General features: G+C 32.0%; 1 protein-coding gene across 1 annotated transcript in view; it reads left to right on the top strand.

The window, feature by feature from the left end:
• Cdh10 (cadherin 10) overlaps nt 1–15,292 on the top strand; it is a 161,223-nt gene that overhangs the window by 59,856 nt on the left and 86,075 nt on the right. The gene's annotated exons all lie outside the window — the stretch shown is intronic.

The following is a 15,292-nucleotide window of genomic DNA, read 5'->3' as shown; positions in this document are numbered from 1 at the left end:
AGTTTAGGCTGACAATGTCTCTCTATATACTTTATATTAAGTAGCCTAAGCTGGCCTTGAACTCACTGGTAATCCTTCTGTCTCAGCCTCCAAGCTCTGGGATTGATGGTCTGCACCACCACGCACAGCTACTTTCACTGTTTTTAAGACTTGTTATGGTTTATCATTTCCCAATTATCACTGTCTTTTTAAAATATCTGATATTATGGAAATGATGACATTAGAGATGAAATACATTGACTAAAAGATCAAGGTAAAGATAAAACAACCTACACAATCTTAGCATGAAGTAGGAAGTAACAAATCGCATTGGTTAAATGATAATGCATACCGAGAATACAGAATAAATGTTAATTTTATGGATTTTACAGTATGAAACATTTTGGTTATGATAATAACTATATAGAATGTATAGGCGAAATCCTAACCATAGAAACTGTAAATAATTTTATTGGGTTCTTCCTGAACATTTGACTTATTTTCATCTGTTGCCCTTCACCTAGTCCTAAATGAGAGTTTGATAAACTTTGATAAACTGAGTTATCGCTACACCACACGATGGCTTACCTACTACTTTACTCTTTTTTCTGTCAAGCAGAATATCAGCACTGTAAAACAAGAAGTGGATTTCATATTTCTGTCTCCATGTCTTAGAGTAAAACTTAAAAAAACTCTTACTGGGTTGAATTAACTATAGTTGTATTGAATTGAATTATCTCAGCCACCTGGTGCCACTTGACTCTTTGACAGAGAAAACTAGTGTAGAATTTTGAATCACTATGAACAATTAAATCGGTAAATACTTAGTTTGTATATACATCTTGATGTATATAAACTAAGTAAATTTCATTCTTCTACTCTCCTTTATAAAAGTAAACCATAAAACTCTTTAATGAGAACAGACACAGGGAGCTTATGAAACACTTCACTAAATCCTTTCTATACAGCACATGCTGAGCTACTACACAGCAGTTCTCACACACAGTTTCCAGAATCTGCTTAAAATAGCAACAATATCTAACTTTTAGCATTTTTTTTTCATTTCATTATATAGCTTCTGTGGTTTATTCAAGCAATAGACTAGGAAATGGATATTTTAAGATTTTTGCTTAAAATACTATGCTTAATACGTATTTTTTATTCACTAATTATACAATTTAACTTCTTATTTTAATATAGAAACATAAAAATTTAAAAACATTCATTATAATAAGTATAAGTTGAAACTATGTTTCAGTCGTGAAGCATAAAAGAAACCTAGAATCTCTTATGTATATACTCTGAAATACCATTTTAACAAATTTACCATAGAGTTTTGTTTTTCTTTCAGAAATTTCTCTTTCAGCTTCTGATTCCTGTAAGACATGCATTGAAACTTAGTATTTCAGTCTCTGGGTTGGTTTCAATGGTTGCACAAAATGTGTTGTAATTACTAGACATATGGCGAGTGAGTGACAGGCATCCAGTTGTAGTGGAGAATGTTTCAGGAGCTCAGAATAGGCAAAGGGGGAGTGAAGGACACCAGTAAAGAGAGGAAAACTTTATACAGAGCCAGAGAAAAACACCCAATTAGCATCTAAGTCCTAGAAGGGATGGATATGTGTAATTTCTTGGGTTTAATCTATTGTCTATGAAGATAAAATTGAGGGTCAGTTGGAGAAGTATATAGCTGACAACAGAAGACATATGATGAAGCTTTTTATTTGCACTACTTCCCTTTCAAAGGTTAACTGCTTTTTCTTGACCTTCTTCTGATCAAAGAAATAAAAATATGACTATCTCAGCAAATGTGCATGCATTTACTTTTTAACATACTGTTACATTTGAATGTAAAGTGTATTTTCAAACTTATTTAGTAAAGAAAATAAAGAATAAAAAGGAAGGAGAAAAAGAGTGACAAAGATCAGTAGCTAGATTTTTATTGCCCTAACTATTAAGCAATTGTCAGTCAACAAAAGTACAGAACATTTCTTTGCTCAGCTTTCAAGGGTCAAGAAGAAATTTCCTCGAAATCAGTCAACAAAACTCATTCTAAGCAAAAATAAATCCAGCATAAATTCTGTTTTTCCATGAGTCAATCATAATATCTTGTATAGAGGAATATACAGCAATACATTGAGATTTACCATATACATCTTAACCTTCTAAAGCAGAGGTTTCAGAGACTAAGCTTCAGAGAATCTACTTTGAACTGTACTGCCTTCACATACAGCATTTCTATAAATACTTTTTTAAAAAAATGACCAGTATAAGATTTGAAAAGCACTGTGATTATAAACTTATTTTATTACCTCACTGCCTTTTTAATGTAGTTTCTAATCAGACTATCCTATTGCTTGAATTAACTGTCTTGAAGAAATAATTTCAAATTTCTCAGTTTGTGTATCTGTAAATATAAAGTGAATAATATAAAACGCTATATGCCTTAGTTTACTTTGAGCTGTAATAAATGCATAGCCCTAAGAAATTAAAATTCTATTTACTGCAAAAATTTTACATTTTTATATAATAATCAGTTTCAAGCTGTGAAAACACGTTAAAATATATTTTAATCAAAGTCAGATACTGAGAAAAAAACCTAAAACACCCAACAGTAATATAAAAGGGGAAAAATATAACTGATTCCGAGTTACCATTGTAAGACAATTATTTTATATAAAAATAATTGTATAAAAATATCTTCCTGACATAATGACAGTGTATGCATTCCAGAGACATAAAAGATTCTGAGAGTTTTTTGTTTAATATGAACAGAATTTGTATATTTCTGTAAACACGAAATACATGTGTCAAATAAGCTCTCCAATTTTTGACAGAGTCTCAGTTGCCTAGTATTTTTGAAAGAATGGATATCACTTTCAACTCATTCTTCAGTTTGTGTCCTTAAATTCTATTTCTCCTAGAAAATAGCTTTAAAGTCTTCGTGAATAGGTTATAGTTTTCCATGTTAGTAAATTAAGAACACAGTTGTAGTTATAAATGTGTTCTGACCATTACCCCAGATCCCAGTTTATCGTTAGGGAATTTCATCCTGCATATCCAATCAGTGATTTTTCTTTGTATAATATATAATCCAAGATGAGCACTCATCTTGCATCTTGAACAGCAGACGGAAACACTGCTTTTTGTGATTTCTCATTTTGGGAATGTCTGCTCCTGTTTGTGCATAGGTCTTGCTAATAATTTGATTTTTAAATATTTCACTTTACAATTTCTTACTTTACACCTCCCGCCCATGACTGCAGAGGACAGAATGTGTTACGTATTCTGCCGGTCTCTCACCTCTATATTTTTAGTACTTTCTTATTTGCCTCCACTAGAGAATAGGCGTGATGAACTCAGTATCTGCCGTATTAGTGTTCTAACCGTGGGTGATTTTGTCATGCACGGAACATTTACTTCATAGGTAATTTGATTTTTGCATTTTGGTGTGTATATGTGTGTGTGGTGATAGGAAGGGGGGGCTGGGGCACAGAGGGAGGGCGGGAGAGAAAGAGAGAAAAAGATATCAGGGAAAGAATGTCTTCCTATGTCTCGGGGGTATTGGCCAGGCCTGCTGGTAAGCGATCTACAATGTGCAGGACTGACCTTCATAGAACATTGCTGTTGTTGATGTCAATAGTATTAAGACTGAGAAGCCATTTCCTGTAGTTTGCCAGACTGTTCCCCTTTATCTCAGAAATTCAATCTTAATTTTCCTTCTTTATGAATTCTAGCTTCTCAGTCTATTGTCAACTGCAATCACATTTCTTTCCTTCAGAGTCCTCATTAGTATTTGCTCTATCCAGTGTGGATTCTATCAAGACCTTACTTCTATTTTAATGCACAAAGCTGCCTCTGTCCTCCCCGTCACCCTTTCCTGTATACTGTGGGCTCCGAGTACCCCTGCAAATGAAGTAATTATTGTTTCAGTGCATTTTTAGAGGACAGTTTAGGAATCACTTTTGTATCAAGCACACAGTGAAGGATATATAATTCCTCTGTGCACAAACTGTCTGCTTTAGCAGAGGAAACTAAAAATAAGGTGACAGGGAATTATGAAACTTATTTTTTTCTGAGAGACAGAAAAAAAAAATCAAAAAAATCAGGAACAGAAAAATTTGGGTGAAATGGTTCCATGATCCATTCTTCAGTACTTGAAAAAATGTAAAAAAAAAAAAAACAATTTTGGAATTTGTGTTATATGAATTGGTGTTTTCAATGTTAAGATTGAACAGGCAAAGAAGCTACTTTTAACTTTTGTTAATCTATTTATTTTGGAAAGGTTTTTGAGTGATTAAGCCTCAGGAAGAATTGATTACCTAGAATATCTAAAGGAAAGATGTCACAGAATCTTTTCAGAGTGAACTCTTGAAAGTAACTCAAACTACAACATTCATAAAAGCCTAGAAATACTAACTGCCCAATACAATGGACTGTACACTTTCACTATCAAATGTTTAAGCACAAAAATGTTAACTGACCAGAGGTTTGAAAGGAGTGGCTGAATCTACAATAGAATTGTACTGTTGCATTCTTTCCAGAGGGAAACAGACCTGAAATAAGTCAATTGAAAAAAAAAAAAAAAAAAAAAAAAAAAAAAAAAAAAAAAAGAAGCTATCTATATTTTAGGTGAATTCAGAATCTAAAATATTTTCTAAAACATTGTAACTAGTGAAATTAAATTTTGAGTCTAAATTTTCCATTTTTAAATCCTTATGCCAGTATAACATAAAGGTTTACATTCAAAATATTAGGGTATTCATTAAATATAGAATGTAATGGGGCTTTTGGGGTCATTTCTTATTTGAATCCTGTCAATTGCAGCCACAAAACATATGCAGCATAAATGTAGCGGTTAATTTACTGGAAGGAAGAAAATAAGCATTGTGTGGTAGATCTTGGCAGACTTCACTAAATTGATATAAATATTAAGTGCTTAAATATGTCTTCCTAATAAATGAAAATTTGAAATTTGGATTAAGAAAAACTTATTTACCTGAAATAAAAAGTTTGCACAAAGAGAACCTGAATTAGAGTCTTTAATGTCTTTTTCATATTAAAATGAAGTAAATAGTAATAAAAGCATTTTAAAAGAGAGGCATATCCTGAAAAACCCTGGTAAATTTTCTCAGACAAAGTGCGTATTTATTTTTAAATTTATAAGTGTATTCAATGTATGTAACTCTCAATGCAATGGAATTTTAGCCAGTACTTATATAGGGAAACTACACCTACATTCTCAAATCTTACTATATCGTCTTTATGAAGTAGTATTCAGGAGAAAACTTGAATTATATTTCAGATATACATAACAGAATATAACAGTCCCCGTAATGTGATTGAAGATTATAGAGTCCACGAGAAAAGAAAGTTATCTAAGTTCTGTAATTATTTAGAGAAGCCATGCTGGTTCATGTTTGCATTTAAGTAATCAGGTAACACTAGTTTAACCATTTTACATGCTAACATTATAGTATGCTCTTCCTATACAGAAGTTTTACCATGTTTCAGTGATGATTTAGGCTTTGAATATAATTTTATGTACAATTTTATTGTACATTTTCACATGTAAAATGTCGTGGTAGATAGATTTCCTGTTAGCACTTTTAAGCAAGTATCAGATCTCAAAGGTTGACTGTAACAAAGCAAAGTCCTCTGACATAAAGTTTGGGAAGTGATGAGTATAACAATATTTTAAATCAATTGGACCTAGTATATATGCATAGATAGTTCTATCCAGCATCAACAGATTATGCATTTTTTTTAAGCGCACCTAGACCATTCTCCAAGATAGATCATAAGATATTCTAGAATTAAAGTCTTAACAAATTCACTGGAGTTGTGATTATATGCATCACCTTTGATGAATATAATGGAGTAAAACTAAAAATCAATAATGATAGGGGGCTGGGGGTTTAGCTCAGTGGCATAAGCGCCTGCCTTGCAAGCAGGCAGTCCTGAGTTCGATCCCCGGTACCGATAGAAAGGAAAAAGACCAATAATAATAATAATAATGTTAGGTATTATGAAACTCATAAATATTTAGTAACTAATCAGTATGTTACTGAACATATGGTACAATAATAAATTGGGGAAAATTTTAAAAATCTATGTATAAGTGAAAATAGAAACAATATATTAAAACATAGGATCAGCAAAGAAAACTCAAGAAAGTTTATAGCAATTAATGTCTACATCATAAAAGAAGAGAGTCCTAATAAAGATTTTGAAATTAAATCTCAATCAATAGGAAATCTAAACCATGCCCAGAATCCATAGAAATAAGAAAATTGTAAAGTCAGGTCAGAAATTTAAAGAGGGAAGAATAGAACACAGTAAAAATATCAATGGAACTAAGAATGACTTTTTACAAAGATAAACCAAACAGACAATTCTTTAGCCTAAGAAAAAAAATAAAGACTCAAATAAGTAAAAGTAGAAACAAAATACAAGACAAACATAATACAAGTGTTATCCAAAAATTCTGAGGGTCAAAATGAATTGCTATGAAAAGATGTACAAAACAAACTGGATAATTTAGAAGAAATGGACAAATTCCTAAAATTGTACAACTTGATTGAATTTAAAAGAAATAAAATACCTAACCAAAGTAAAGTCAGTATAGGACCTAAATCTGTAAGACTCCTAGAAGAAAATTTAGAGAAAAATTTCTACAAAATATGCCTGGGTAAACACCTCTTGAATATGACCCCAAATGCAAATGTAATTAAATCCAGAATTTTTAACCAGTGAGATTGCAACACACTAAAATATTTATGTAAAGCAAAGGAAATAGAGTAAGCCAATATATAGGGATAAATGTTAAAAAAATACATCTGATAAGGATTTAATATCTAACTTATGTGCAGAACTCAGTTCAGTAGTAACAGGAAAAAAATAAAGACCAAATTAGAAAGTGGGCAGAGAACATCAGTAGAGACCAAACTTCTTTCTCAAAAGAAGATGTATAAATGGTCTACTGATAAATAAAAACTTACTAATACACTTTATGAAAGAAATACAAATGTAAAACTCAGTGAGACTTTTTTATTCCCAGCTGTGTGATTGACGGTTATTAACAAGACAAAAGATAACAAGATGTGGAGAAAAAGGAAATCTTGTGGGACATTCATGAGACTTAGGTTGATACAGCTATTATGGAAAACACCATGGCTCTTCCTCAGAACACTGAAAATATAATTCCTTGTGATCCAGCAACCCTGCTGATGGGGATAAAAGAACTGAAATATGCATGCAGAGGAGACAGGGTCACCCAAGCTCACTGCAGCAGTGCTAATGACGGTAAGATAAGGAAGTAACCTAACTGTCATAGGAATGGAGCAAGATTTGACTTAAAAAACAGTCAAATGCTGTCATTTTTATTTACATGGGCAAACATGGAGAAGATGATGGTAAAATAAAATATGCTAGGCACAGAAGGACTATGTGACCTCACTTACAGGTGACATTTAAAATAGTTGAATTCAAAGTATAAATAGAAGGCTATTTACTAGAAGATAAAGGAAGGGGACGGATAAGGAAAGCAAAGATTTTTATTAGTGGCTACACATTTTCAGTTGAGTGAGAGAAATAAACTTCCCTCATGTACTATAGAGAACTTTTAATATAATGTGATATAGTATTTCAAGATGGCTAACTGTGGCTTTTGGTCATCATATGGTGACTTAAGAAACACCTAGGAGATTATTAATGTGTAGTTTTGCTTGTGTATGTGGAGTCTTTCCAGAGATGACTGGCATAGTGGCAGCAAACCAAGGCAGGACAAACTCCTGTGCTGCCAGGATGAAATGAAATAGGAAGAAAAAGAACAGGGCTAGTGTTTTTTGGAAGCTCCATTCTGCCCTAGCAGGGGTATCTTTGGAGGACATGATCCGCTGTGACTCTCAGACTCCACTTCCTTCAGCCTTTAGTGCAGGCGCAGATCAGTGACTCTTAGGAAGCTGCCAGGACTTCTTTGTCAGACTGAGACTGAAATCTTCATCTTTCTTATTCTGTGGCTTGCAGCTTCTTGGGCTGAGTAGCTACTGGATTCTCTGGCTCTCCTGCACACAAGATCACATGGACTTTCCTGCCTCAAACCTATAAACTTATTAAATCTTGCATGATGATATACATATATTTTTTTCCTGTTGACTTTTTCTAGAGAATACTAATCAGTACATTAAAAGAATGTATTTTGAAAAGTTTACCCCTCTAAAAAATGTGTCAATATTTTTGTTAATTAGCCTGGTTTAATAATCCCACATTATAAAATGTACAAGGCAATAAATACCATGTACCTTATAATATGCAAAAGTACCTTGGGCAAGTAAAATATATTTTATAATGATACATGTCATTAAGTATGGGATGCTGATTTATAAACAGTAACCACAAGCATCTTGTTCTGACATCTTGCTGAAAAAGTGATTATGTAATGGAAAACATCTCCCCAGTAGGTATACTTCAGTTTGTTAGTGGCCCAGGTCATAATTCCTGTGACAGTTCCTGCGACTTCTGTCTTTTAGAAAAGACTGGGCAGTGTGATGCATACAGGCCAGTACTCTGCCTCTGTACTTCTGCTTTCAACTCCATAGAAATCTCCCTCTGTGGCCTTCAGGGCCTGATATTTTGAGAATGATTCCTATATGTGCCGATCTACATAAAGTAAATCTGCCTCCCAAACCTTCATGTTATTTCCGTGTTTCTGCTTGCTATTAGAATTATGCTACATTCTTCTAAAAAGTTTAAACTAAAAATTCTTATGCACATGCATTATAAATTTACTTTGCAACTTTCTCAAAACAGTAACATGTACTTCCTAAAAAAAGATTATACTGCACTTTGTTATCTATATGATAGCTTTTAGAAACCCCTCTCTCTCCCAGTTTTGATTTCTCCCCTTGATTTACTAACCAAGATGTCCTGAGTTAAGCCAGGTATTAATTTTCTTTAAAAATGCTGCCACAATGTTTTTTGGACAATTATTTCACTAGTCTTATTCACAGTCAGAAACAAATAGAAAGGGAAAGTTTGGCAACAAATTATGATGAACTTTCTCTATATCAATTTAAGTGCAAAAAAAGTATTATTTGAAAATCTAATTTCAGAAAAAAAAAGTAAATCTTCAAGAAATCACTTTTCATTTGTCATTCCTTATAAAACTGTAGTGATTAAGACTGAATCTTTTGCAAAAATTAAGTCCATGACATTTTACAGAAACTTGACAAAGGTTTTTGTTAATGAATAATGTATTAAATCTCACGAAATTTTGCTCCTGTGAATATATGCAATATAACATCCATACCAGGTGTATGTATAATGATCATGACACGTGGGAAACTATTATGATATTATGAATATATAATAAATCCCTCTCTTTTTCCTTCTGAAAATAATATATAGTTATATGCTCAGTAAAATTTTGTCCCCGTTGTACTGAAGAATCATATTTTTTCAGTACAGGAAATATAAAAAGAAATGTATATTGTTGCATTTCCCCATTAGGACTCTATACTTGGTTATATTCAATATTCAAATTCTCATTTGCCTCATATAGAAACATTCATAGAAGGAAACATAGTAACAGTTTTGCTAAAGCTAATTCATAAATATTCACTCAATATAGTTAAACTTCTACATCTATTTTTTAAACAGAAATTCTAACTTATTTTGTTTTAGAATTTATTATTATTACACCTATTATTGCATTAACATTGTAATTAAGTACCTGGCTCCTGGTAATTTCAGTTAAAAATTAAAATAATTAAAATAATGTAACTTTCATGTACAGGGACTAAAATTGATAGGGAAAAGCATTGTAAGAGTGAATAATCTTTGAGTCTCTTGTTAGAATTCTAATCCATAATAAGAAAAGGATATTTTATAAAAATTTTGATTCTCTTTTAGCAAAATTATTTAACCAATTTCATATATAAAACTGTAGTTTACAGGGCTAATGATGCACCTAGTGATAGAACCATATTCATCACATGTGCAGCCCTAATTTAAATACTCATAAAAAGTAATATATAGTATGCATATTTATAGGTTATGTAAAACTGTTCAATTCAGAACTTTAAATCCGAATGTGAAATTATAGTTCAATGTTAGAATAATATTATTAAATAGAAAATCAAGATATAATACTGTGGTATTTTTATCAATATTTCTAAAGGAAAATTTATATTTTGATTGATGGTTACCTTAAAACTACATCATTGAATTTTCCAGACATCAATGGTGTCTCTTATAAATAACAGATAAAATCCCAGTGATCTCTCCTGCTCCCTTTTTCCCCCTGGTACCTGTGACTGTTTACAAAAGAGCATCATAGACTTGGTGCCACATTTGGCTTGTATGTGTGTGATTTTGAATAGGACAGCAGAGTGGAGGGACAAGTTGTGACCATGAATGGACTCAGAATCTCCTCCTGAGAGACACAGTTAAAATCAAAGGCAAAAGTCAAGGACATGACTTTGATTATATTTTAATACTGGAAGCAGAGAACATCTAAGAGAGAATGTGTGAGAGAGATGTGGGCAAAGATCAGGTTTCTGCTAGAAGACAGAGAAAAGCTCCAAAGCATTGGTGACTGCTGTATCTTACTTAAAAGTTGCAAGGGTAGTGTGGAGTTTTCTTAACACCACGCCCATTTTACCAATTAATATTTTCCTACAGAACTGCATTTGTCAGAAGTGATGAACCAGTATTTATACATTAATAATAAATGCTGTGTGCTGTTCAGATTCCATTATATTTTTCCTTAAGCTTTTTCTCTTTTTATTTTTTTTTTAAATTTTATTTTAAAGAACGTAAGACAAAAGGGGACAGAACAAAACAGATCAGAATAGAACAATGTAAGCAACACAGCACATCACCTCAAGAGAACCGGATATTAACAGTAGCTACCATAATATCTCTTTCTTCGAAATAGTTGAGCAAACCTTCACATACAATAGTATCAAAGATAACAAAATAGTATAAAACCATCCAAAAGAATGAAAGTATTACAGGGTATTCAGAACCAATTAATAGAAAATGAACAATGGCTACTATATTATCTTATTTTCCTTAAAAAAATTGTTTATACTATCACACATATTAAAAACCAGTAAGACACAACATGATGGAACCGATGGAAACAGAAGACCAAAAGCATGGTAGGACTTCAAATCAAGATGATATTAAATCAGCACTGGCTGTCATAACGTCTTATTTTCTTCAAAATAGCTGTTCGTCCCATCACAAATAATAAAAGCTTTCGCTCTTACCAATCCTAGAAGGAGCCCTCAGTGTACTTAACCCTCGTGTATCATTGTGCTTTGTTAGGCTGAAGAAGTATCACAAACATCTTTTGTTTGCTTGGCATTGTTGAGGTAGACACATGAAATCTTCTGTCGAGTATCTCTTCATGTTGGGTTTTCCTAAACTTCTCTTAGTTAGACTGTTTCTGCGCCTTGGGAGAGAGTGTATTGAGACAATAGAGGTGAGTTTACATCCTCAATGTATAGGATCATAGCAAGGGCTCATGTCAGACTACTTGCTAGTTGACTGTGTGAAAATCTAGTAAAATAAATTCTAAAATGTTATGAACATTGATATGAAACTTCAATGTGATGCATATTAAGATTGATTAAAAGAGATTTTTGTGATCATTACTGCCTATATTCTCAAAGAATGTAATGAGGTATTTGAACTGTTTACACATATCATCTTGTTCTTTTTTCTGTACTCATACTATCTAGGTTTTTTTTTTTATGCTTTTCCCCCCGTTTCTACTGTCTTTTGAGTCTGCCATTTCTACTGTTATTTGTTGCCTAGTATTTTCCTTTGATTGTTGAATTTTCCATGAATTTTCATGTAAGTTGTCACTGAATCTAAGAAGAGAAAATGAGTGTATAGTTTGCTATCCGCACATGAACTAAATACTGTAAGAGACACACAATAAACAATTATGAAGAGATTTGAGAAAAAAGTCACACTTGGTCACTGACCATAATCATTATCCGTTTTATTCATGTAAGGGTTTGTGGACTCTAGAGATAACAACAAAATATATATTTTATGAAGTTGCTTAGAATAATAAACTGTGATAATCCAAAATTGAAATCTATTGTTAGAGGGCTTCTTAAACTGTGATAACTAAAACCTCTCCACAAAATATTTAATAACTACAGATTAAATGTTCATTTATCTTAGGAAAGTTTTTGCTATTTTGAGCTTTTGCTGCATCATACATCAAGTAAAATTCTACAAGTTTTGCATTTCTCTCCTTTCCGCAGTACAAGTAGTGTTTCCTAAGCGACAGGAAACAAATGAGATTAAAAAGTGTTTTCACAGCTGACTGCCTTGAAACACAAGTGAATGGAAGAATCAGTCTGAACATGATGCTAATAACAAAAATCAGACTCTGGGAAACTTGAAGTGGCTCGTGTTCACATCTGTGACTAACACATAACGAGGAACCAGAAATGAGAAAGTTCTGCACAGAGAGAAATACATGCATTTTCATGATCTTCCCCTTAGTCCTCCATCATGTGTGGAAGCCGTCTGAGACTGGGGAAGGGCCCTCCTCAGAGCTTCACAAGGGAGGTGCCGTGGTGCACTCTGTAAGAACAGTTCTAGCTGTTTCATTAACCAGACAGAAAAAAACTGAGAGCTAAGTAAGGTTTACAGGTTATTGCTTTCACACGAATGCCATGACTCTGGGAGAAGAAAAATTAGCTCAAGATCCCCTGTTCTAATTCTATGTTCAAAAAAAAAAAAAAAAAAAAAAAAAAAGAATAGTAATCGCAAAATAATGCTCAAAGCACACACATTCTCACAGTAAACTTTATGGTTTTGAAGTTCTTAAAGCTACCAAAATTCCATTATAAACTTTTAATATATATCCAATAAAAAATACGGGCCTTGCAAAGAGGAAAATGATCTCAATCACGTGAAATCCACAGTGAAATTAAAAATGTTATAAGTATCAGACAAGGATATGAGAGTAGTTATAATAATTGTATTTCACTTGATAAAAAATGTTAAGTAGGATCCTTACATATATGAAAGAGACATAAATCAAAATTCTTGAGTTTAAAATGTGTGTAATGAAATTATGAGAGATATAAAATCTATAGGCTCCATATTGCAGATAAAAAGAAAAAGAAACTGGAAAAAAAAAAACAGAAATCATCCAACATCAAACTCAATATTACAAATTGAAAGCTTTTATCATTTATTTCAATTACAAATTTATTTTAAATATTACAAGTTTTTTTTCTTGTTTAGTATTTATAATTTGTCTTTCAAGCTATATTATGCCATATTAGTTTACCAAGATCAAATTTTATAATGTTTTTAGGACCCTGGACATAAATGACAGAAATCATTAGTTATCTTCCACCTGAACTACACTGTTATTGTCTTGTGTCTTACCTGCTTGTTTAAACTTGGCCATTTCCATGTTCTCTGAACATTTATTTCTTATGTTTCATGTTTATTTGGGAATCATTTACCTTTACTATGAAATATTTGGTTGATGCAAGTTTAAAAGTTTATTTAATTATTATGCATTTGGTGTACGTAATGAATATATTCCCTGTGAGTAGCTCATACATGTCCTGGAAATATCTTAATTCTTTTACTCTGCCTTCTCCTCCTCTTCCCTTTCATCTCAGCCCCCCTACCTTTTCCAAAGATCTCACTTTCTAGTTCATACCACCTCTTTTATTTTACCCTTCGATTTGTTTATATTTTGGGTTCTTCTTATGAGAGAAACCATATGGTTTTTAAGCTTCTGTGTGTGAGTGTGAGTGTGTGATTTATTTCATATACATTTGTGGGTTCACATTTTCCTCCAAATGATAATTTTATCCTACTTTATAGCAAAGTAATACTCCATTGTGTATAAATACATTTTCTTTATCATGTAACATTTTGTCTCCTATCTTATTAGTGAATCATTGCATTGAGAAATTAGATGATTTGCCTCTCTGAGATAATTTACCTCTTTTTTGTTTGAAAAATTTCTTTTTATCTTGATGTCCTTTGACTGACTTACACATTTTCTGTCAGCCACAGAATATTTGTGAGGGCTGACATAGTGTCATATTTTCTCTGGATCAGAATTTCTCTCTGTTAGTACTTGTTTATATATTTTTCTTTGCATTCTTTTAGCTTCATGTATATGGCAATTTTCTCTCTCATTAAAGATGATAAGTAGCTACTTTTAACTATTTAGCACTTTGGTTTTGAGAATTGTGTACCTCTTAGCTCAAGGTCATAAAATTGGAAATCATGTTTTCTAATGTGAGCATAACTCACAGAAACAACAGCAACAAAACAGAATTGTGACTTGTACTAATGCAGATTTTTTATTTGACCTTAAATTTTTAAGTGCATTATTCTTCATTCTTTTATGGAAATACTGTTTTATATCCTTTCCAAAGTTTTAAATTGTTTTTAATATATTTTTTCTACAAAACTTCTGGGCCATGACAGAATATGATAGTTTCCTAGTTTGTGTGATTCATAACATATTTCCATTCTACATTACATTCTAATTATCATATATATATATATATATATATATATATATATATATATATACATTCCTAAACCTACCATCTGATTATTTTTATGAAGTAAATTATTTATGTTTTTATCTCCTAAGTTTCCCCCTATTATTTTGATTTTTTTCTTAGGAACAGCCACCTCCATTCTTTTCATCTCTAAATCTTTGTTACTTTGTCTTTATAATTTTTTTGTTGTTTGCATTCATTGGTCTTTCATGTTCTTTAATTTACTATAATTACAACAAGTTCTACTGGCTTTTTTGCTGTTTCCAACGTTGTTTCAATTTTTGTCAGTATTTCATTTGACATTTCACGATTTTGCTGACCTCTGCCTGTTTATTTATTTATTTTTTATTTTATTAGAATGAATTCTGTCAACTCTTGTGTCAATGTTTTGAATCTTGTCGCCTAACTGTAAACTTTTCATAATTTTCCTGTGACGTTTAAAATATTTACTTATTTGTATATATCTTCAAGGCTATTATTCTTTTTCTAGTTAGTTTCACATGTTATATAATCCTTTTTTCTCATCACTGAAAAAAATAAGTTTGTAGAGATTACATTATTTTCAGGTACATAATGGGAAATGGAAACAGGAGCACGGGAATTCATCTTTTATGTGTTGGAATTCCATGAGCAAGAGGTTAGATTTATTTAGGTGGCTTTTATTTCTAATGAAGCTACCTGATGTTGATACCACTAGAATTGCTCAAAATATAGAATTTTTCTCTTTTAAGATTCATCCA

This window comes from Cavia porcellus, unplaced genomic scaffold (genome assembly GCF_034190915.1).
Source record: "Cavia porcellus strain 051 isolate PalLab524CR breed Dunkin Hartley unplaced genomic scaffold, mCavPor4.1 scaffold_11, whole genome shotgun sequence".
NCBI classification, from domain to species: Eukaryota; Metazoa; Chordata; class Mammalia; order Rodentia; family Caviidae; genus Cavia; species Cavia porcellus.
Note: the sequence above shows the minus strand (reverse complement) of the source record. Positions and strands in the feature narration are given on the sequence as shown.